The sequence below is a fragment of the Sebastes fasciatus genome, chromosome 15 (assembly GCF_043250625.1).
Source record: "Sebastes fasciatus isolate fSebFas1 chromosome 15, fSebFas1.pri, whole genome shotgun sequence".
Lineage (NCBI taxonomy): Eukaryota > Metazoa > Chordata > Actinopteri > Perciformes > Sebastidae > Sebastes > Sebastes fasciatus.
In genome coordinates this window covers 31,936,194-31,960,944 of record NC_133809.1, presented here as the reverse complement: position 1 = coordinate 31,960,944, position 24,751 = coordinate 31,936,194, and the positions used below count along the sequence as shown (strand labels likewise).

At 42.2% G+C, this 24,751-nt stretch overlaps 1 protein-coding gene and 2 long non-coding RNA genes across 13 annotated transcripts in view; 2 read left to right on the top strand and 1 right to left on the bottom strand.

Moving 5' to 3' along the window:
- Positions 1-24,751, bottom strand: part of myt1lb (myelin transcription factor 1-like, b) — a 238,254-nt gene that overhangs the window by 73,731 nt on the left and 139,772 nt on the right. For 2 of the 11 annotated variants that reach the window (XM_074659949.1, XM_074659948.1), the window contains one exon: positions 517-601. The exons of the other annotated variants lie outside the window; for them this stretch is intronic. The gene's annotated coding sequence lies outside the window, so the exon portion shown is untranslated. The remainder of the gene's footprint in view (positions 1-516; positions 602-24,751) is intronic. 11 annotated transcript variants of the gene reach the window in all.
- The window catches only part of LOC141783056 (uncharacterized), a 281,504-nt gene that overhangs the window by 144,848 nt on the left and 111,905 nt on the right, over positions 1-24,751 (top strand). The gene's annotated exons all lie outside the window — the stretch shown is intronic.
- LOC141783057 (uncharacterized) overlaps positions 1-24,751 on the top strand; it is a 233,219-nt gene that overhangs the window by 119,753 nt on the left and 88,715 nt on the right. The window lies entirely within an intron of this gene.

The following is a 24,751-nucleotide window of genomic DNA, read 5'->3' as shown; positions in this document are numbered from 1 at the left end:
CTCAAAACTTACGCTAAATTTTGTCGAGGAAAAACTGTCATGACCATCTTCAAAGGGGTCCCTTGACCTCTGACCTCAAGATATGTGAATGTAAAAGGGTTCTATGGGTACCCACGAGTCTCCCCTTTACAGACATGCCCACTTTGAGTTTACCATGTTATGATTTGAGCATATTGTTTTATGCTAAATGCAGTACCTGTGAGGGTTTCTGGACAATATCTGTCATTGTTATGTGTTGTTAATTGATTTCAAATATTAAATAGATACATGCATTTGTATAAAGCAGCATATTTGTCCACTCCCATGTTGATAAGAGGATTAAATACTTGACTAATCTCCCTTTAAGGTACATTTTGAACAGATGAAAAATGTGTGATTAATTTGCGATTAATCACGATTAACTATGTAAATCGATTGACAGCCCTAATCTCATACTGTAGTTAGAGTCGATCATATACTCATATACTATCCTTTACTCCTTTTTAGTAATGTAATGCTAAAAAGTACAGTACCCACCTGTTTTAGGTGTGTTTTGCATGATTTGAACGATTGATGTCTTCAGTAGGAACCAATGGGCTTGAGGTTGTGAGCCACAGACCAGCTGGGGAAGTGGCACATATTGAGAGACACAACAACACATTTTCGGTTTTGGTCTTTTCATGGGATCTGTTGACAATAACAAATATTTAGAATATAACCAACCTTATGCTTTACTGTAATTCTGGCAGATTAAAGTGTATGCCCTTCCTGTGTTACATTGCGATCCCACTCTGCGTCATGTTAACCAGGCTCCATCTCCCCAGCAGAGGAGGGCTTTTTGACATTGATGTAATTTAGTTGGCAGCTGCTCTGAGGGGAGGGCTGGCCGGGGGGTGGGAGGGGGAGGTTGGGATCGTGGAGGGCTTGTGGGGGTTCAGGGGTTAGAGGTCAGGATGTGCCCAGGCCTGGAGCTGGCCCTAAGCAGCTGCCCGCCCCCTCACCCAACACCCCCCCCATTCCCCATCATGCCCACGTCCCCCTGGCACACTCCCCGCTCACCGCACATGATCTGCTATTCCCTTTGATGTCTTTCCTCTGGGAGGTGGTTATAAAAAAAGAAGAAGAAAAAAGAGGAGGATGAAAAAAAAAAGCGTAAACACCACCTGTTTATCTGACGGCGGGTAATGTTGGAAAGGTAGTCTGAGGGCTTGTCATAATATGCACAGGAGGCAAATAAGGGGGGAGAAATTACAAAGGGAAAAAATAAACAAATGGCATTAGAGAAGAAGGCATGACGAGGGGATGCAACGTGCATGCCACTGTAAATTTGGCGGTCCTGGTTTTGAGATGCTTTCAAAGTGTGTTCTAAATTGCATTAGAAGTTTATGTGAGGACAGAATACACTGCTGGAATACAGCACTATTACTCTTTAATGTGCTAAGAAAGAGACTGTGATGAAGAAAAGACATTATTGTACTGTTATAATATACTATAACGCTCTAGTCACATAGCAGTTCCTGAAGAAGTCACGAAATTTAATTTACAGATTTGAGTACATAGACATGAAGTTCACATTTTTTTTCATGATGGTGAGCACAATTTGTAATCCACGTAATTGTGAACCGGGAAGTATAAAGAATGGCGTGAGGGGGAGGTCGGGGTGAATGGATGGGTCAAACAAAACAGGACTTTCGCCCAGGAGACCAGGAAATCACAAGTCAAAGTTGATTTATCTGTCACGTATCTTCCGTACTTAAGTTAGAGCACTTCTGGAGTTATGTTAACCCAAACCATCATCTTCTCCTGAAGCTAACTAGTTTAGTTGCCTAAGCTTAACCAAGTGGATTTTTTTCTAAACCTAACTAAGTAGTTTGTTGCCTAAGCCTAACCAAGTCAACCTTTTCTTAAAACTTACTACGTTTGTTGCCTAAGCCTAACCAAGTCAACCTTTTCTTAAACCCAATTAAGTAGTTTTTTTTTGCCTAAGCCTAACCAAGTCAACCTTTTCCTAAAACGAACTAACTTTGTTGCCTAAGCCTAACCAAGTCGACCTTTTATTAAACCTAATTAAGTAGTTTGTTGCCTAAGCCTAACTAAGTTGATATTTTCCTAAACCTAACTAAGTAGTTTGCTGACTAAGCCTAACCAAGTTGATATTTTCTTAAACCTAACTAAGTAGTTTGTTGCCTAAGCCTAACCAAGTCGATCTATTCCTAAACCTAACTAAGTATTTTGTTGCCTAAGCCTGACCAAGTAGATCTTTTCTTAAACCTAATTTTTTTTTTTTTTTGCCTGAGCATAACCAAGTCAACCTTTTCCTAAAACTAACTAAGTTTGTTGCCTAAGCCTAACCAAGTTGACCTTTTCTTAAACCTAACTAAGTAGTTTGTTGCCTAAGCCTAACCAAGTCGATCTATTCCTAAACCTAACTAAGTAGTTTGTTGCCTAAGCCTAACCAAGTCAACCTTTTCCTAAAACTTACTAAGTTTGTTGCCTAAGCCTAACCAAGTAGATCTTTTCTTAAACCTAATTAAGCAGTTTCTTTTTGCCTAAGCCTAACCAAGTCAACCTTTTCCTAAAACTAACTAAGTTTGTTGCCTAAGCATAACCAAGTCGATCTTTTCCTAAACCTAACTAAGTAATTTGTTGCCTAAGCCTAACTAAGTAGTTTGTTGCCTAAGCCTGACCAAGTCGATCTTTTCCTAAACCTAACTAAATAGTTTGTTGCCTAAGCCTAACCAAGTCAACCTTTTCCTTAAATTTACTGTTTGTTGCCTAAGCCTAACCAAGTCAACCTTTTCCTTAAACTTACTAAATTTGCTGCCTAAGCCTAACCAAGTAGATATTTTCTTAAACATAATTAAGTCGTTTTCTTTGCATAAGCCTAACAAGGTCAACCTTTTCCTAAAACTAACTAAGTTTGTTGCCTAAGCCTAACCAAGTCAACCTTTTCTTAAACCTAACTAAGTAGTTTGTTGCCTAAGCCTAACCAAGTCGATCTATTCCTAAACCTAACTAAGTAGTTTGTTGCCTAAGCCTAACCAAGTCAACCTTTTCCTAAAACTTACTAAGTTTGTTGCCTAAGCCTAACCAAGTAGATCTTTTCTTAAACCTAATTAAGCAGTTTCTTTTTGCCTAAGCCTAACCAAGTCAACCTTTTCCTAAAACTAAGTTTGTTGCATAAGCCTAACCAAGTCGACCTTTTCTTAAACCTAACTAAGTAGTTTGTTGCCTAAGCCTAACCAAGTCGATCTATTCCTAAACCTAACTAAGTAGTTTGTTGCCTAAGCCTAACCAAGTCAACCTTTTCCTAAAACTTACTAAGTGTGTTGCCTAAGCCTAACCAAGTAGATCTTTTCTTAAACCTAATTAAGCAGTTTCTTTTTGCCTAAGCCTAACCAAGTCAACCTTTTCCTAAAACTAACTAAGTTTGTTGCCTAAGCATAACCAAGTCGATCTTTTCCTAAACCTAACTAAATAGTTTGTTGCCTAAGCCTAACCAAGTCAACATTTTCCTTAAATTTACTGTTTGTTGCCTAAGCCTAACCAAGTCAACCTTTTCCTTAAACTTACTAAATTTGCTGCCTGAGCCTAACCAAGTAGATATTTTCTTAAACATAATTAAGTCGTTTTCTTTGCATAAGCCTAACAAGGTCAACCTTTTCCTAAAACTAACTAAGTTTGTTGCCTAAGCCTAACCAAGTCAACCTTTTCTTAAACCTAACTAAGTAGTTTGTTGCCTAAGCCTAACCAAGTCGATCTATTCCTAAACCTAACTAAGTAGTTTGTTGCCTAAGCCTAACCAAGTCAACCTTTTCCTAAAACTTACTAAGTGTGTTGCCTAAGCCTAACCAAGTAGATCTTTTCTTAAACCTAATTAAGCAGTTTCTTTTTGCCTAAGCCTAACCAAGTCAACCTTTTCCTAAAACTAACTAAGTTTGTTGCATAAGCCTAACCAAGTCGATCTTTTCCTAAACCTAACTAAGTAGTTTGTTGCCTAAGCCTAACTAACTAGGCTTAGGCAACAAACAGTACATTTAAGGAAAAGGTTGACTTGGTTAGGCTTAGGCAACAAACTATTTAGTTAGGTTTAGGAAAAGATCGACTTGGTCAGGCTTAGGCAACAAACTACTTAGTTAGGCTTAGGCAACAAATTACTTAGTTAGGTTTAGGAAAAGATCGACTTGGTTATGCTTAGGCAACAAACTTAGTTAGTTTTAGGAAAAGGTTGACTTGGTTAGGCTTAGGCAAAAATAAACTGCTTAATTAGGTTTAAGAAAAGATCTACTTGGTTAGGCTTAGGCAACAAACTTAGTAAGTTTTAGGAAAAGGTTGACTAAGTAGTTTGTTGCCTAAGCCTGACCAAGTTGATCTTTTCCAAAGCCTAACTAAGTAGTTTGTTGCCTAAGCCTAACTAAGTAATTTGTTGCCTAAGCCTGACCAAGTAGATCTTTTCCTAAACCTAACCAAGTTGTTGTATTTTGAAAAAACTGGACTAGTAATTGACACTTGTTGTGTTGCTGGACATTCGTAAGAAAACACACAAAATCTGTTGTTGAAAGTTGAGCTGAGCGACATGAAAAAAGGGGAAATTTGTGTCTATGTACCCAAAACAAATAGATTACATTTCGTGACTATTTCACAAACTGCCGTGAGAATGTATTGACTATTATTACACCAGTGATTGTAGTTGTACAAGAGAAGGACCAATGTGAGTCCAGCTTCATGGTTCTGTTGAAATGATAACAATGGTGTCAGAGCCAAACTGAATGAACCCCAGGGCTTCACGTGCAGTCTAAAAAGTAGAAGCTAATGACAGAGCTGACAGATCCAACCAACTCGGTTCCTTTCACCCTCAGCCCACACTGGCTTTTTGGTGATATAAAGCTTTCCCATTAAATATGGAAATTTCCGTTTCGGTGACAGATACTTCACAGAGGGGGGTTGATGGCATAGACGGTGTTTTTTTGGAAAGGGAAGTGGCAGATTTTGATTAATGCGACCTTATCTGGTTCTGCACATGGAGGCAGAGGGGTTGCTGAGCTTGGCGGGGGTGGATGGCTGCCTGTTCTCTTTTTCTTTCTCTCCTCTGTTTCAAATGGTTTCACTCACTCGCTCTTCGTTTCTGCTTCTGCCTCCTCTTGGTGCACTCATCCTCTATCTCTGTTAGAATGTAATCCGTGCTTTAACGTCTTGTAGTGCTTTAACTTCATATGGCCTCCTGATAATTCTGTCTGATTTCCTTCTTGACTCTCTGTCCCCTCTTCACCTCCCCAGTCTCTTCATCTCTATATCCCTATTTCCTTTCCCTATCCCACTTAGACATTTCCCTGCCTCTGTTAAAACTGCTCATCTCCCTGCTGTCCATTCCATCTTCAATTTGGTATCCTTTACCCCTGTCCTGTATCCTCTCCTCTGTCCTCCTGCCAGGCTAGGAGTGTGTGCGGTGCCGCGGTGCCGCTTCCTCCTGTCGCTCCATCACCACCTGGCCCATTTCCAATGCTTTTAGTGAGAGCTATCTGTCAAGCTATGAATAATACAGGCCCAAGGCTGGCGTTAGCTTGCTAGCTAGCTATGTGGAATCCAAATGAGGTCTACAGCAGGAAGAGAGCACTTGACTTTTAGCTCGCTACCACGCTCTCCCTACCAAGACAGGCAATTACTCAGCCCACAGCCCCAGCTGCAGCCGTGGCAATCATAAATGCAGCCCCTCGCATCCCCGTCTGCACACACACATTGCATGCATGTATAAGCAGACACCCCTTCTCTTGATCCAAATAACACCAACATTTGTCTATGCAGAGACTTTAACTTTCTTGCCATACATGACAGAAAATCCATAGTACTATCTTTCCTGGCTGTGAAAAGAACAAATAGCTCAGAAAATGTCCCCAAAGTGCATAGTAATAAATAAAAAGTATTTTATGACAGTGATTTCATGGAGGATGATGACGACACCAACCTGGGCATTGATTGTAGGTCCATCTACAAGATATATAGCCGTGCAAAGCAAACAAAATGATGTAAAGGAGATGTTTTTTATGGCTCAGAGAAAAGGTTGTACTTGTTTTTTTCTTTTCAAGAAAGACATGAGTAAATTTATGCATATATATATATATATATATATATATATATTATTGTAAATCAATTAACAAAACAAGATAATGACAGATATTGTCCAGAGACCCTCACAGGTACTGCATTTAGCATAGAAAATATCATAGCATGTCAAACTGCAGCCCAACAGGCAACAACAGCTGTCAGTGTGTCAGTGTGCTGACTTGACTATGACTTGACCCAAACTGCATGTGATTATCATAAAGTTGGCATGTCTATAAAGGGGAGACTCGTGGGTACCCATAGAACCCATTTACATTCACTGATCTGGAGGTCAGAGGTCAAGGGACCCCTTTGAAATGACCATGACAGTTTTTCCTTGCCAAATTTTGGCACAATTTGGAGCGTTATTTAACCTCCTTCATGACCAGCTAGTATGACATGGTTGGTACTGATGGAGTTTTTAAGTTTTCTAGTTTCACATGATGATAAGTATCTTCACTCTAGCTTTAAAACTGAGCCGCTACAACCTACAAATGACAAGTTGCGTCAATGCATTAAAGAAAATTAGTGGCCTTAAAACTAAATTAGCGTTAATGTGTTATTATCACGTTAACTTTGACAGCCCTATCTAAACCATATGCCACTACAGGAACTCTTTATGCCATTCTGGTAGTCTATATTTAAGACACCACTGAGCTCCAAAGATCTATCAATCAACAGTGGAGTTAGTTCATCATCTCTTATCTGTTGATTAACAGGAGACACGCCGTCCACCTTTATCGCGCTAGTTCCACAGTTATGGCAGCAGGCTGAGAGGGCTATCGCATGTATCAGGCGTATGACACATGTATGGTCACGTAATTAGTTTTGCACCGAGGCATCCTTAGGTGACGGTGTTAACCCATCCATCATTGCTTCTAATCATTCGTCGGCGGAGTGTGGGATGTAATTACAGAGCGCTAGGCAACGACAGGCTTCACAGGTAAAAATAGTCATGCGGGATGAGAGACTTCTGCATGTGTTTGGCATGTGGGTTGTTGTGTGCACAAGGTGTGTGTCGTGCATGTGGGTGGTTGGAAGTGTGTGTGTGCGTAATATGCATGCCTGCATGTATTGTGGTAATGAGATCTAGTTAGTGATGCTCCAGAGTGTCTTATTAACAAATAATAACAGCACTCCTTTGTTTTTTTTTTACCTCTCCTCCCATCTATTATTCACACCTCACAGATTTACTCATGATTCATTTATAGGAGCATCTTGTGCAACCTAGAAACTAAATGTCACCCAAAACATCACTGTCAGATGGCGCTGTGTGTACGAGCAAGTACATAATGTTTCTGTGTATGAATTGTGTCTGTGCGTGTGTGTGTGTATAGAGGTCTGTCCACCCTAAAAGATGTCTTACATTAGATAAACAGTATTTACAGCAACAATCCGACACTGCTGCAGCAAGATTGTAAAAAAACCCTGAGACTTCTGCAATCTAGCTCCAGCTGTATATGCACACACAAGTGTGAATGATAGAGTGCTATTGAAATAGATGAGTTGGATTTTGCCGGATCAGTAACGAGGGCTGTAGTGAGGCCATTCTGCCATTCAACCCCCCTGATGTGAAATCAGCATGACGCCCTGTGTACTTTAGCTGGATTCTCTTTCCGCTGAAATTGCCAGGTTGGAGAGAGGCACTCAGCTGTGAACGCTGCTCTACATATGAAGTAGGTTGTGTGTGTGTGAGGGCTTAGGAGATGTGTGTGTGTGTGTGTGTGTGTGTGTGGCTTGCATGTCTACATTTGTGTCAGTTCGCATTGAGAGAGCCCACGTAGGTGTGAATGGACGTGTGAATGTGTGTGTCAGAGTGCTGCCCTTTGCCTCTCTCCCCTCTCTCCCCTCTCTCTCTCCAGGTGAAGAGCCTGTTCTGAAGGCTCGGCTCCAGTCGAGGCCCCTTGAAGCCGGGCCGGCAGCACTCTACCCAGATAGAGGTAAACCTACAGTACGCCATCTGTCTTAGCGGCAAACACTTAGTGGACCATCAGACAGCAGCCACAAGTGGTTTGGCACCAGCAGGCAGTAACGCCCTACACTGCAAGACACATCCATATTAACAAGTAATTCACCGTATTCTTCTATTGACTCCTGGAATATCGTTTTTTCTATAAATAAGTCTGCCAAAATCTACCAGTCAAGTAAGAAAACAGTGATGCTTATACAGTAAGCCTAATTCAATAAAACATTGGTTTTAGTCAGCCCATTCGCACGAAAAGGTGTATAAATGAAGCTAAAAGTGAAAGTTCAGACAGGAAGACCCTCTGTACACTCTCTCTCATTCACAACCTTTCTGTCTCTCTCTCTACTGGCTCCTACTCTATCAACTGACTGTGGGGGGTTCAATCTTAGATAACCAAACAGATTCTATCACGCTCTCCATGAGCCAATCATATCGTTGCAATCAAATTTTAAAAACTGTTCTCCTCTCTGCTGCTGTCAGTTGTAATTTCAGTGTGCCTCGATGCAACCCGCCTCCACCCATCACCTCCAGGCTTCATCATATTCAGTGCCCAGGCCTGCTCTACATCCCTTCATTGGATCTTCAGCTACTCCTTCACCACCACCACCAGTGTACTTCAGGGGGAATATATATCCTAATCTCATCACGGCATCACTACCCCCTTTTAGATATTAGTCACGATGGAGTCTCATGGCCAAAGACTTTGCACTATTCTTTTATTATGTACCAATAAATGTATTGTTCATTCTATACGGGGTCTCTCCTGATTGAAATGCCTTGATAATGCGCAAGGCGATTTGCGTGCGATAAGTACGCCTTTCTTGATATCCGCAAGTCATTTGTACACCATGTATCCTGTACTGACTGTGATGTAAACGCATATAAATGCTACGGTAAGAGGAAGTGACGTAGTATAAAAAGTATGGGTAAAACAAACACCAGACGTTTGACCAGGAGACCCGCGTTCGTGACCGCTGTTGGCCGCTGTTTTGTTTTATAAGTTACGTTAGTGACGTTTGTCACGTGTTTTTTATTGACGTTTGTCACGTGTTTTCCGTAGTTGTTTCCGTACCTGTTTTACTTAGTATACTTACTTATTTAAAGCCCAACCATGACATTTTCCCTTAACGTAACTAAGTGGTTTTCTTGCCTGAACCTAAGTTTTAGGTTTAGGTTTAAATTGACAACAACAAAAAAATCTGTCTGTGGCACACTGCCCCAAGCCTATTGGCTCCTACTGAAGAAGTACAAACATGATTTTTTTCTTTAAATGTTACTCAAACCAGAATAAATAGTGCATTTGTCTGGGACCATCTCCAGATAAGAAATAATCCACATTTGGTGCTCTAGTTTAGTGAGTGTTTCCTGCAGCAGGATGGTGTATGTGGGATTGACTAAAAATAAAACACATTGTGTGTTAAATGAAGAAACATTATCAGCCAGTGCAACAGTGTGGCTCATTGATGTGTTGTTAACAGTGGAACTCTATGGCATTGAGGAATAAGACATACAGTATCTGGGTTTGGATACACACACACACTACTTAAAAAGTGGGATCATGTCACTGTTCAGGCTGTTCTCATTCACTGCTCATACTTATACCTGTACTATAATTTCTACGGTAGATAACACACTTAATCGTGAGCCCTGACATGCAGGACTGTCTCTAAGGAAGTCTCTAAGATGGATGGGTCAAATAAAAACACAAGACATTATTGTCCCATGAAACCAAAAGTCAACGTTAACTTGTTTTAACCCACTCTTAGTACGTAAGTTACGTAACAATTGTACCAATTTTAACCCAAACTACAATCTTTTCCTAAACCTAACCAAATAGTTTTATAGACAAAACTTAACCAAGTAGTTCAAATGTACTTATTTTAACCCAAACCATGATCTTCTCCTAAGCTTAACCAAAAGGTCTTATTACTCAAACTTAACCAAGTCATTTAAACATACTTATTTTAACCCAAACCACAACACTTTCTTAAACCTAACCCAAGAGTTTTATGGCCTAAACTCAAGCAAGTAGTTCAAACACTATTATTTTAACCCAAACCATAACCTTTTCCTAAACCTAACCAGGCGCATTGATCGCTCTTCTTGCTGGACATTTGTTTGAGAATGCATGAATAATAAACTGAACAACTTTTCGTAAGATTTCATATGAGATGTGGTATGAGGATACATTACACTGTTTTGGACTTTTTAATTGCATTTGTTGACAGTAACGAAACTATAGCATATCACCAGACCTATACTTTAAGACCAAATATGGACTGATAAGAAAACAGTTTCTACAGAGCGACCATGTAGATGTTGTCCATCACTTCTGTTTTGCCTTACAATGTGTTCAAACCAATGAGCTCCTCCACTGTAGATACCCTGAGACTCATTGTGCCTCTCTGCTGGTTGCTTGCTGCTCTCATATCAGTCTGAGTGCTTTGAGAGCATGACATAGTAGAGAGAGCGGAGATGACTGTGTGCATGTGTGTGTGTGTGTGTGTGTGTGTGTGTGTGTGTGTGTGTGAGAGACAGAGAGGGAGTAAATAGCATCCCAACTGTAGAGATGGCATTTAAGTGTCTCTCCCTTTGCACTCCAATAGTACTGCAGACCCATTACCTCGGTGCGTATGCTTGTGTGTCTACCAGCGGTGGTGTGTGTGCTTGTGTGTGGCTACAAATGTATTTCCTCCCTATTCCTCCAATCGTCTCCATGCTCCCACGCGACTCACCCTCTACCTTTCTGTTCTGATCCTTTTCTCATTCATCATGCTTCCCTCCCTGTCCTCTTGCCAGAGGTCTTTGCTAAGGTGTAATTTAGCTCCCACTGTTCTCTAATTTCTGCCTTAGTCAGGAGGGGCGTGGCTGCCCCCCTGACACCATGGATACGATCTGTCAATCATTTCCCCCAGCCAGGAAATTGCGTTCAAAGTGAGAGTAATTGTTAAGTCTGCCCTGTGTGGGTTGAATTGAACGCCCTCTCGGTTTGGCACAGAGAAAAATATGTATTGGGAGGCAAGGCCAGGTGGATTTGTGAGGCTTTTATTGTTGCTGAGAGAACAAGGTGAGGGCTCTCCTCATGTCACCTTTCCTCTTGTCTAATCTCTTTGCCTTTCCTGTGCTGTCGTCCTCCTTCCTCCACCAGTTTCCAATGCTATCTTTTTTCATACAATTATAGAAACACTCCTCCTCTATCCTCCTTTTCCAAGATTATCAAACCCTTCTTTACTCTGTTGCACTCCCCAACCTGCTCTAACTGCTCTCCTAGGACAGAAAAAGGACAACCATTCACAAAATGGGTTACAAAACAAGCATTGGTAGCCTGTGTTGTCTCTTGCTGTAAAAATCCCACTGTTTATCTCCAATTTACTGTAGATGGCTCTGTGATAACATACTGTAGTCCCTTCGACATTCATTCTATCCACCACACATAATACTAACCTAGACAGCCACCACTTGGCGTGCTGGCAGAGGCACAGCGACGTAAAGAAGAGAGACCATAGTAGAGGTGAAAGCAAGAGACTGACTTAAGCTGGGCATACACTGTACGATTTTAGAAATGTTGTTGTGTAACTCCTACTCCTGCTGTACGAGTAGATTGTTTGCAATGTAAAGCCAAAGCTCACGATTTATGTGGTCACACTGTGCGATCCAATTGTCAGCCACGACCTGAGTGCTCGCACTGTACGTGTAAAATAGAAAAATACCATGGCCCGTCGGCCCCTGCTCACCGTTCTGGCTGTTGACAGTTGTCAATAAAGATTGGTTTGAAAGCTCCGAGGCAGGTAAAGTTTGTTTGCTAGCAGAGGTCTGCACGGGTCACAATGCTAACAAGGCAGAAACGTGCTGCCTAGATCATCTGTACCGTCCTGTCTGCTGAAACGTCTAAAAAAAGAGGCAGGCGTATATGGACTCGCAGGTGGCGAGGAAGACGTGGACAGTATGGCTTGTCCATTTTGCAGAGAGCACTGGAGGTAAGTTAGCTACATTTTACTATATCTACTGTACATTGTTATATTGATAGCTACGCTCTGATTACTGTAGTAGAAAAAGCCACCGGCGTTGGGGAATCGGCTCGTAGCGCTGCTTCGACTGTGTGAGAGCCTGTGGACGGAAGACCTAAAAATTTCGGACATGACAGAAATTCATCTGACGGCCGATTGGGAGGAGTTAATCGGTCCTCGGTCCCCCCCGTACACTGTACAGCAAATGACCCCCGACGAAGCTGAAATTTGGTTCGACTCTGAAATGAGTCGTGCCCTCAAAACTCGGGCCCCAAACAGGCTAAAATCATACAATGTATGCCCAGCTTTAGCGGGTAACCCGATGGCCGAGTGTTTAGGATGCATACCACATGGGCACAAATGCCCTGAGCAGCGAGCCCCTGTTTTTGATTCCCAGCTGGCCGGATCGTTTGCTTCATGCCATTCCCCTACTCTCTTTCCCCATATTTCCTGTTCTTCTCCACTATCACTATCAAATGATAGTGGAGAAACCCAAAAATAATCTTTAAAAAAGAAAGTCTATTCAACATAAACTATTTTGTTACAGTCCTTGAATAGCTAAAATCAAAACTGGTGAGCAGGAATGTTGTAATGGTTCCTCTGCCTTCACTCTCCTGGTTAAATTATTGAAACCTACTTTAGAAAACACTCGAGTCTCTAGTTACCTTTCTGTTCCACAGAAAAATGTTGATTTATTTTCCCTTTCATTCCAGGAACCATTTACCTCTGTTTGCCGGCATATTGCTGAATACATTCTGTGGATTTTGGCATACCCATACAGCAGATTAAAACCACAACATTTAAACAGCAAACCACAAAACATGCTTGATTAAGGACATCAAGTCCCAAGATGCCATTGGCTTACAACTTCCCATGCCATTTTTAATTAATGTCAGCCATTGTTGCTTGCTGTAGGCCCCTCAGTCAATCACCTGTATCAACTTTGACTGATCTGCAATGCACTGCCAACCATGCCAACAGATAAATGACCCATTAACCTTTGTTCATGAGCAGATAAGTCACAATTAACAAGATGTCCCACTCCTTCAGCTCAGTGACTTCACTACTGACCCTGCAACCTTTACGCAGGACAGTTATTGTAATCATGTTACTTTAACTGACATGGGGACAGTATCCTGTGCAGTACGCAAATGAAGTCTACTGTAGCCTTGGACTGAATGGAGACATTCTTCATTGACTGTGCTCTACAGCAGGATGTAGATTTGTGGAACTGTCTTATGGAAATATGCCTTCAGACAAAGTTCAAACTCAGAGGTGGGTTAGAGTTAGCAATTAGGAACATTTAGCCATGCCCCTTAGTTACTGTGGCTATGCCTGTCAAGCTTTATATACTTGCATTACTCATATGCATTTCACAATGATATTGTTGGCAGCTTTTATCAGCTAATTAAGATAGCATTGGCTCCAAGACTTGGTTGAAAACTGTCTCTGGCTGATTTTTTTAAAGTTTCCAGGTCACTCATTGTAAACAGAGAATCTTGTGAAAGGGGTCTTGAATATGCACTTGATGGCTACATACATGCTATCGTGCTGACCGAGACTGAAGCTAAAGCAATACGTTAACATAATTTATAACCAGTAGTTGATCCATGCAGAAAACATGGAAATAAACAAACAGCTTTATTGTTGTATTGCGGAGTAGTGCTAGTTAGTCCTTGTATTATGAGTATAAGGAAAAATACAACATCAAACTGTTAATTCCTTCTAGCATTACCCTATTTGGCTGCTTATCTTACATAGGCTACTTGTTTGTACTATCAAACTGTAAATTTGTACTTGTAACGTTACAAGAAAAAAGGCGTGAAGGCTAACCGACGTGTTTAGCAAACGTAAAGCTATCTCAAGTAACGTTAACTGGGGCTGCTGGGATGTTAACAAATACAATAAAGACCAAGACAGAGTTGCTAATGTTAGTCTAACTTCTGATAGACCAGCTTCCACACCAGTGCGGAAATACTACACGGTGGGTGTGCTAGTCCAGCCCGTTCTCATTCCCAGGGCGTCAAATACCAACACTCTGTCACACTTTGATACGACATACAAGACACGCACCAGGTTTTAAAGTAACTCCAATGTAACTCCCCTCCGCGTCCATATTAAAAGTTAAGAGAAAGTGGTCAGGGAGTGTGGTGACGTAGTTTAAAGAGCGAAAAAAACATGCATGGGTCCAACAAACACAAGGCTTTCCTCCAGGAGACCGCTGTTTGTGTCCCGTTTCAAACAACGTGTTGTTTGTCTTTGTGTTCACAACGCTAAGTTTTACTTTCACTTTACAAATAGTCATTTTAAGCCAAACCACAATATTTTTTCCTAATATTTAGACTTTAGACTTTATTGTCCCAAAAGGGGAGATTCTTTTCCACAGCACTGTACTTGTTAGACACCAATACATACAACAGCACACAATAACACAGTAACAGTAAAAGCAACAGCAATACAACAGCGATAACAACAGAAATTGACGGACAGCAGTACACACTCAGGCCTATTCAGCGACGTCTGTTGTTTGTTGCTGTGACTGCAGGTATCAAGCTTAACCAAAGTGTTTTTGTTTGAATTCACAACGTTAACCACGACCGTCATAGTTTGACACGCTGGGCTACCCCAGGGCATTAGAAAGTGACGCCAAGGGGTCCTGACAAAGCGTGAATATGTGACGAGTTGGGATGAGAAAGTGCTGGCCAGTCGTGAACGGGGCTTTTTTTTAATCATGACCTGTAATCCAACAAACTAATGTAATTAGTTAATGATACGCTCTTTGGCTATGGAAGTAGTGTTAACACCCGGTTACTACTGTAGCTAGTATGCTAGTTAGCCGAGCATGTTAACAATTGGAGCTTACGTTAGAGCAGCTAAACACACTGTTTAATCTATTCCTTACATGTTTCACTCTTACTATATTTGGGCATGTAGAGAAATCCAAAGCTCGATAGGTCTGTTGTCCTTAGTTGCAGCTACTACGGCTGTGATTGGACAATCACAAACGTCAGTTGTGCAACCAGATCATATTATGGCTCTAAAATGTCCAATGAACATACCTACAAATGCTGCTAATCCATGACCGTAGACATGTAACTGATGGTAGCTTACAGGGTGCGCACATGCACATGTGAATACACACCCACTATAATGAGGCGTAAACCCACCCTATCCCCCATGTGTGAGTGTCTACAGAGTCTTATGGCATTTGCAGGGCCTCTGAGGGTATTCAAACATTCAAAGACTACGTGTGAAGCAAAGAGAGAGGTGGAGGATATGGATGGTGCGCCGCCGTCTAAAGGCGAGTGGGGAAGAAAAAAAGGAGGGGGGGGGTAATTAACATATTAATGACCCCACCTTCCTACAGCTTCTGTCGGATAGTCCAAACACTTTGATAAGTATGCAAATGAGAGCCGCGCCATCTGAAGAGGGAATTAGCTCTGCCAGAGACAGCCGAGAGAGATGGGAGGGGTAGAGAGGAAGAGGACGGCAGAAAGGAAGGAAGGAAAGGAGCGAGGAAGGGGCAGGGTGTTAGGGGGGGAAAGGGGAACTAAATGAGGCAGGAAGGAGAAGAGAAGAGGAATGTCAAGATGAAGAAACAGGAGGAAGGAAGAAAGGAGATAGGAAGGAGTCTCAGGCGTGCTGATGAGCTGATATCGTCATGTTTGTTTTAGTTGTCTTTAATTATCTGCCGTGCACAGTTGGTACATGTGTGTAGTGTTAGACTGAGAGACAGCGATGGGTGAAAAGATGTTTTCTTTTCATTCTGGTGCTCTCCTGCTCTCAGATCGATATGCCAGTGGCTGTCAGCCCCGCAGCGATGTGCTGAATGGCTGCAGGGGCTCAGGCCAGTGGGCATACAGGCTCGGCAGGGGGGCTGAGGTGGGCGGCTCGGAGTACCGACCCCGAGCAGACAAGGGCAAGTAATTATAACACGGACTGATCCCACTCATTCTATCATTGGAGAGAATGGCGAATAATAAGGATGAGGGGGAGCACCATGGGAAAGCAAGTGTTCAGTGTGGCTGAGACAAAGGGAATGAGAGTATATGGATGTGTGCGTGTTGGAGAGACACCTGGTGTGAACATCCAGGCCGGGGATTCACCGACACGCTCGTCACGTTCCACAATTATGTTGAATAATTAAAACGTTTCATTAACTCGATCATTTCCTGTTCGGCCATGTTTCAGCTCTGACACCGGCAATTAAAGCCGGGGCCAGGGCCGCACGCCTCCCTCGTTCGGTCAGTCGGCGACAGAGGACAACCTTATGTCTTTTATATGAAAGCAGAAATCTGACAGGGGAAAAATGAGGGGCTTTAGCAGTTATCCACCTTACTTAACTGTTCTCAACACTTCAGTGCAAAAGCACACCGGGGCTGACAATGAAATCTACGAGCTCAAGGTGAAATCGCGCAAATCTGGATTTGGTTTCCTTGGACGTTTTTTGATTAATGCAAATACGGGAGTGAATAGTTTACCTTTGCAAGGCAGCCTTAGGCACTGAGACATCCACCTTGAACACCTTTACATATTGATAGCTTTTACTTGGTGTGTAATGTTTTCTAGATTTTCTTTTCTGATATAAGCAGTCGAGTGAACAAATACCTTATTCCTTCAAGCCAGACATCCATCACCTTGCATGATGATGGATTCAGTACTCTTTTATCATGTGATACTGTAAGAACGGCACTTTCTCGACTACACAACACGAAAATATCTTCACAAATCGTGGCCTTTGTTTAAAATCAGGGGAATTCTTCACTGTGCATTAACACCATAATTAGCAAAATCCTGTGCTGTCCTAGTTACGTAAGACGGCTCTTTTTGTCTTTTGAAATTGGATTACTGCAGGAGGAGCCATTTATTTCCAGAAATGGGGGTGGTGGGGGGGGGGGGGGGGGGGGGTCGGGGGCCATTTTTATCCCAGTGTCTCTACCATGCAGTCTCTGGCACAAAGCTATCCTCCCCTATTGAGCTCATGTGCAGTGCTTATACACCCCAATAAACACGATTAGCATGGCAGACTGTAAATATGCAAATGACAAAAGAGATGTGGAGGGGAATGTTTATGCTGTGAGCTCTCTGTCGAGCACAGCCCCTCCCCCAGCCCACCTTGCATATGAAAACCCTGATGAGCTTTATTGAGATGGGGTTTCTGTTAAAGCTATCTTAATTTTTTTGCTTTCATAAAAGAAATTCAACCATGTAATTGGAGCTTTGAAAGGAAAGGGATTCCTTTGCCTTCCATGTCTTTAATATTTGCTGCTGCTGTGGCTGCTTTGATCGCGTGCAATCACGGGCCTGCTGCAATGACACACACATGCCCTCTCTAAAGTGCCTCTTCCCACATGTCATCAAACCTGGACCTCAAGCTGAATTTTGTTCTATGTGAGGAATGCATGTTCTGTATCCCATACTGTGTTCACCAATAATACCAATTCAGCGAAACCCACAAAAGCTCATTGCTTATCGTACACTTCTGCCATACTGTATACTAGGGCTGTCATCGACCAAAGAAATTCTTTGTTGACTGAAGGCCCTGACACACCAAGCCAATAGTCGGCCGTCGGACAGTTTGGGGCCATTGGTGAGCATCCGTCGGCCTAATTTTTGCAGTGTGTCCCGCACTGTCGGCTCTATTCCGCCCATGTCAAAGGCTTTCCGGCTGATTTAGCATGTTGAATCGGTGGCGGCGCTCGTCGGTGAGAGAAATCACTCTGATTGGCTGTTCAGCTTAAGCGAATCAGTGCACGGGAAGAGAACGGAAGTGAGGAAAGCAAGCCAACGGGTAAAGTCACACAGAAGGCCCCTCTCATGTTTCATCGTCATCTCATCTGATCATTCCAACACACAGGTATTTTCAAAGTGACACGAACATCTGGAATAAAGCTAAGTGAGTGAGAGTGGTGTGAAAATGGTCATCAAACGCCGCTTTGTTTCATGTACGCTGGCTTGTATATCCGCCGTCCTCAGTCTTCTGCTTTCCCTTTTTGAAAGATGAACACAGACTACCGCCACCTGCTGGTGTGGAGAGTTATTTCCTCTCACGCAGGCGCACAACGTACGTTGTAGTTGGCCGTTGGCTGTAGTCTTTGCGGTGTGTTCAAATACAACTTTTTGACCAAGACAAAGGTGAGGTGTCTGCTGTTAGATGCAGCATATTTATATAGATGGTTTGTATTAGGAGAGTATATTGGAATGTTAGTTGTTGTGTGGGCCTTCCTGATTTAGAACTGGTCAAGGTAAACATATACCAAATGCTAGGTCAGCAGGGTCCTAGGAGTCCTGGGTCAGAGTTGAAGAGACATATGGTGGCTTCGTAAAAGAGGTGTTTCTTTGTCCCTCTCCTAAAACCATATGTGGAAACTAAGTGTTTGAACAAGCTCGGTATTTAAGGAGCTGTCTGTATACGTTCGAGAGAGTTTCTTCATTATTCGGCTGGAGGCTCTCCAAGTAACATGTTACTTGTCTACGATACTGAACTTATTGTAATAAATTTGTTATACAACTAAGACAGTGTCGGCGGAGTTTCTCTTCAAACATCTTCAACTGCATCACCACAGAAGATACAACAAAGGCAACCTGAGGCGACGCAACTGGTGGACTTCGTCGCCGCTAGTTCTTTGATGTCGGGTTGTGGGTCTGGGCCCTAACACTCATACGATTTTGTCGACTAATCGATTAGTATTTAATCGACAGATTTGTGAAACTGAGTTTCTCCACAAAGAATCACATTAAAGCACCACTTTAAATCTGGTGTTTACCAGAGATGAGCTCAGAAGTTTCTTGGAAATAAGTCATTCAGCATGAAAAAGCATAAAAAACGACTAATGGACTAAAGAAATCTAAGTCGACTAAGACCAAAATGACCGATTAGTCTAATAATCAACATCACTAATCAACTAAGCAGCCACACTATATACAGACTTCAGTTAGCAATCCTGAGGGTCTACCACAGATCCATTTCTGAACTGCTAAAGAAGTCTAAGGCCAGAAGAGTCAGGCACCTCACTGCCATATTTGTGTTACAATCTGAAATCTGACTGTCTACAATGATTTACATATTATTTATGAATACATTTGAGTGTACGACATGTACACTAGAGCTCAGTTGATACTGGATTTTTTTTTTTGGCCGATAACCCTAATCCGTTTGAAAGGTTCATTAAAAGCAGAATGTGTAAATAATATATATACTCATGCGAAAATAATCTCTCTCAATCACTTATGACCCATTAGAAGTGTGTGGTGGTGTCTGTATCTACAGAGACCCTGCACTCTGCAAGTATTATTATTATTATTGCAAGTATTACTTTGCTGTGTTCAGGACGTTTCTGCCTCTATAAAAATGTAGCGACCAGGCACCAGATTGTCAGTGGTGGACACAGCTTGTTGGCTTTCACCCGCTGGCGAGCACCCTAACCCTTGGTGAGCTGGAAGGAGGGGCCAACTTTAAATGTTGTGTTTACAAACCGCAACAGATAAATCCAGCTAATTCTGCCTTTGAATATACTGATTTTATCTTAATTGCAATTTTTAGCATGCAAAGGTTCTTCAGTGTGTATTGTGAAAATTAAGTTTTGATAATGACTGCTCAATGATGTATATTCTCATCATAATCATGTCAACACTATTTTGTTGGTGCCTCTGCAGAAAGATAACAGTTATTTGTATCTAAAAAAATTCTTCATTTATGTGCTAGGGTCCAGCTAATTGTAAAAAGAAAAGCCTTCAAATTGCAGGTTTTAGTTTGCATTAGATAGCAACAAGCTCTTCCAACAGTGTCAGATACATTTTGAGCCAGGCTGGAAGAACTGGAAAATCCAGACTCATGTGAAATCTTCAACAATTACATCAAACTAATCCAGTTATCATGTATGAGGAATGGGGCCCACGACTTCCTGTTGAGCCTTCTGTTGGTGTTGTGTATGGGACCAGTACAATGTCTATGATGGGCAGTGCTAATTTCATAACCACAATCACAAACCTGTCTTTAACCTGATCCCTAGTCAACTGGGAACACATTACACAAGAATCAAGCTGATTTTGGGTATGCACCTATCCTAACCTTAACTATTCAAGGTCAATGCCTAACTTTAAATATTCAAGGTCAATGCCTAACCTTAACTATTTGAGATCAAGGCCTAACCTTAACTATTTGAGATCAAGGCCTAACCTTAACTATTCAAGGTCAATGCCTACTCTTAACTGTTTGAGATCAATGCCTAACCTCAACCATTCGAGGTTGATGCCTAACCTTAACAATCTCGCGAGAGTTTCCCCAGTTTGGGGGCTCCCTTCTAGCCACCACCCTTAAAAAGATCCTCCCAGAAAATGTTACATTTACATCTGAGTGCAGTTAGTTTGCATTCCCTCTGTCCATTCACTGTCATTCATCCGACCCATATCATCATACGTAGTTCTCAACCCATTCCTGTGTGTGTGTGTGTGTGTGTGTGTGTGTTTGCTGTATGTGAGTTAAGGCTCACATGGATGCATACAAGTAGGGTATGTACATAAAAACACACATGCAATCAAGCACACAAGCATAACAGCAACAGCCTATCTGACGCAGCCCAGGCTGCTCCATGCAAAGTCAAGCGTGTTCGTCCTGAAGCCTATCAGCTCTCCGGGGAGAGAGGCCATCGAGCAGCATTATCGACATTATAGACGCCTCAGCCTGGAGATAGGCTTCACATCGATCCCCTGATTAATTACTATCTGCAGGCAGCAGCCGAGTGAGGGAGAGAGAGAGAGGGAGGTGAGAATGATAGAAAATGGGGAAAGGGGGGAAGAGTGAAAGTGGAGGGGGATGAAGGATTGGGGAGAGAGAGGAGGGAGAGTACACCTTGTACAATCTATGAATATCAGCTAAAGGCTACACAGTAATCTTCCAGGTGGAATAATATTTTATTGATATATAGGTAGGCAGGAACCCTTATCTTAGCTGCAACCGCCCCCTACCACACAGCCAAGGACAAAATGAAATTCACACATTACTGGGGTGGAAACAACTTGCAAAGACAAGTAGAGGACACTGAAATAGCCACCGTTGAATTCAGGTTGTACTGTACACTAAGCAAATAATAGTGGACATAAGAAGAAAGTAAATATATATATATATATATATATATGTGTAAATTCCATTCTAACCTCCGTGTGCATGGCTAATTTAACAGTCAGAACTGGAACTGGACAGGCAAGCTGAGTGGCTAACATTAATGAACTCCAGTTAGATCCTTTGGGCTACACTCCTCATCCTCCCAAGAGACTGTGTTGCACTGTGTGGAACATAAGTCAATAAGCTGTTACAACGCCGGTTTAAGGGCTCCATTAGGGCCAATGCTCAGGAATGGTTGGTACATTTGAATGACAACAAAGCTATTTTTGTTGACCTTGGTATTGTGTATCATTTTGGTCCTTACAGTAGGCGTGTTTCCATTCAACTGTCAAGCGAATTTTAAACAAACTTTTGAAATGTCGCAAAAAAAGAAATACAAATTAGGTTCATTCCCATCAACTGTTTTGGAGCGAATAAACTCTGTAAACTCAAAAGTTGGTGCTATAGGCTGCATGGCTGTAATATAGATGTAATGTAATTACATAGAAGAAGAAGCAGAGGTTGCGAACTTGGAAACAAAACAAGGCCATCTAACCAAAGGCCAAATATTGCTAAGAAGGGAAAGTCAATTATCCGCCATTTTGGACTGTAATCGAGTCGACTTGCATAATGCAAAACATCTGCCTACAAAGGTCAGAACAAAAGTAGAACTAAATTATTTCTAATCTATTGTCATATTTAATGTCTCTACTGAAATGGCCTGTGTTGAACAAGAAAAATATTATAAATATGCATACTATTATAACTATTTACTTACTTTCTTATTTATGTATTAACCTTTTTGCCCGGCTGCTTCCCAGAGGAGCATAAAGTGAGCGATGGACATAAATGGAAGTTAGAAAAATCCAGCTCACAGATTTTGAGAACAATTTCAAACTTTTTCATGTCAAGGATCCAAAATGGAGTCCAACAGACCACAGACCATGGATGTAGAAGAGGATCCAATAGACCACAGACCATGGATGTAGAAGAGGGTCCAATAGACCACAGACCATGGATGTAGAAGAGGGTCCAACAGACCACAGACCATGGATGTAGAAGAGGATCCAACAGACCACAGACCATGGATGTAGAAGAGGGTCCAATAGACCACAGACCATGGATGTAGAAGAGGTTCCAGTAGACCACAGACCATGGATGTAGAAGAGGATCCAACAGACCACAGACCATGGATGTAGAAGAGGGTCCAGTAGACCACAGACCATGGATGTAGAAGAGGGTCCAGTAGACCACAGACCATGGATGTAGAAGAGGGTCCAGTAGACCACAGACCATGGATGTAGAAGAGGGTCCAACAGACAACAGACCATGGATGTAGAAGAGGGTCCAATAGACCACAGACCATGGATGTAGAAGAGGGTCCAACAGACAACAGACCATGGATGTAGAAGAGGTTCCAGTAGACCACAGACCATGGATGTAGAAGAGGATCCAACAGACCACAGACCATGGATGTAGAAGAGGGTCCAGTAGACCGCAGACCATGGATGTAGAAGAGGGTCCAGTAGACCACAGACCATGGATGTAGAAGAGGGTTCATTAGACTGCAGACCATGGATGTAGAAGAGGGTCCAGTAGACCAAAAACCATGGATGTAGAAGAGGGTCCAACAGACCTCAGACCATGGATTTAGAAGAGGGTCCAGTAGACCGCAGACCATGGATGTAGAAGAGGGTTCATTAGACCGCAGACCATGGATGTAGAAGAGGGTCCAACAGACCTCAGACCATGGATGTAGAAGAGGGTCCAGTAGACCACAAACCATGGATGTAGAAGAGGGTCCAGTAGACCACAGACCATGGATGTAGAAGAGGGTCCAACAGACCACAGACCATGGATGTAGAAGAGGGTCCAGTAGACCAAAAACCATGGATGTAGAAGAGGGTCCAACAGACCTCAGACCATGGATGTAGAAGAGGGTCCAGTAGACCACAGACCATGGATGTAGAAGAGGGTTCATTAGACCGCAGACCATGGATGTAGAAGAGGGTCCAGTAGACCACAGACCATGGATGTAGAAGAGGGTCCAATAGACCACAGACCATGGATGTAGAAGAGGGTCCAGTAGACCACAGACCATGGATGTAGAAGAGGGTCCAACAGACCACAGACCATGGATGAAGAAGAGGTTTTGTCCTGTGCTTTTGCCCTGTGTGTTAGTAGTTAGCCTACAACTCCATTAAATCCTGTTGATGTAATGCTACTAGCACTACTAGCTACTAGCACTACTAGCTACTGGCCGATAGCCGGTTGTTTAGGAACAGAGACGATAATCCATCCACCACGGTACAGTCTTACAGCATACAGCCCATGGGTGTATTAGAAGATAATAACAGTGATGAATTACAGCCAATATATCCATTATTACAGCCGCATACAGCTAGCAGGAAGCTGGCAGAACCCGATATGTCATATGAGCGTGCAGGGCGATGCAGTCCCGTGGGTCTGATGACCGTTCATTATGACGAAGAAAATAACTCTGTATTCAGCTGTTAGTTCATTTTACAACTTTTAGGACATAATGATTTAAATGAGGGCTATTTAAGTGTTCGTACTGGGAAGATGATTTACCTCAAAAGAATTATCCTCTGATTTACAGACGTTTCTTTATACATCCACGGCCACAGCACCACCACGGCCATTGGCGTTTAAAGTCCAAAATGGCGGCCATTGTCTTAAAAGCACCGGAGTTTTGCCTCTTTGCTTCTATACACTTGATCTAACCATCTACGAGAGAAATATGGAGAGGTCTTCAGGAATTTGGTTCAATTGGGCAAGTTTTAATAGTTCTTTCATGTCAGCTAGTATTGGACATGTTTCATGCTGTCCGGAGACAAAGACAAGCAATCACGTGTTATGAGAATATCCAAGAAGATGCCGACATCAGAAGCAGCTGATCAGTCATGTAAGTTAAATGTTCGCTATGTCAGACTTTATTTGGCAAAGACGTTTCTATAATCCATTTAGGGTATCAACTCTTTTTGGACAAAGGCAAAAATACACCTGAAGCGAGCATAAAAACTTTTTTCGCAATTGAAGTTTTATCGAATTTTCCTTTTTCATACAGCTTTTCTAATGCGATGCAACAAAATGCGAATAAAAATATGTGCATGGAAACACGGCTAGTGTGTGGGAGGGTTGCCCCCTAAATGTGATGAATTGCATCGTCACTTGAGAAGTCCCTCAGTCAAACCTCTTTTTGTCAATCAAATTAGTGCATTCTTTTAATTGTCATTGTGCACAGAGCGATGAACTGTACAGTTTTACAAACCAAGTCTTGTCTCAAAATCACCTGACAACAAAACTAAATGTAATAATAGTAAAATAAAAGTGATGGAGTCCGGTGCTAAATGCTAGTAAAGTTGGCTAAACTTCTCTTGAACTACAGTAGACGCCGGTAGTGCTTCCTCAACTGCTGACCACTGTGACTGACACTAGCAGGAGGGGTGCTCCGCAGAGCGCTAGAATCATATTACTGAACTATGACCAGGATTTATTAGTTTGACTGTGTGGAAATCGGATGTTTTCACCTCACAGATGATGAACAAACACACTAAAACGTGAGGCTAGTGCTGG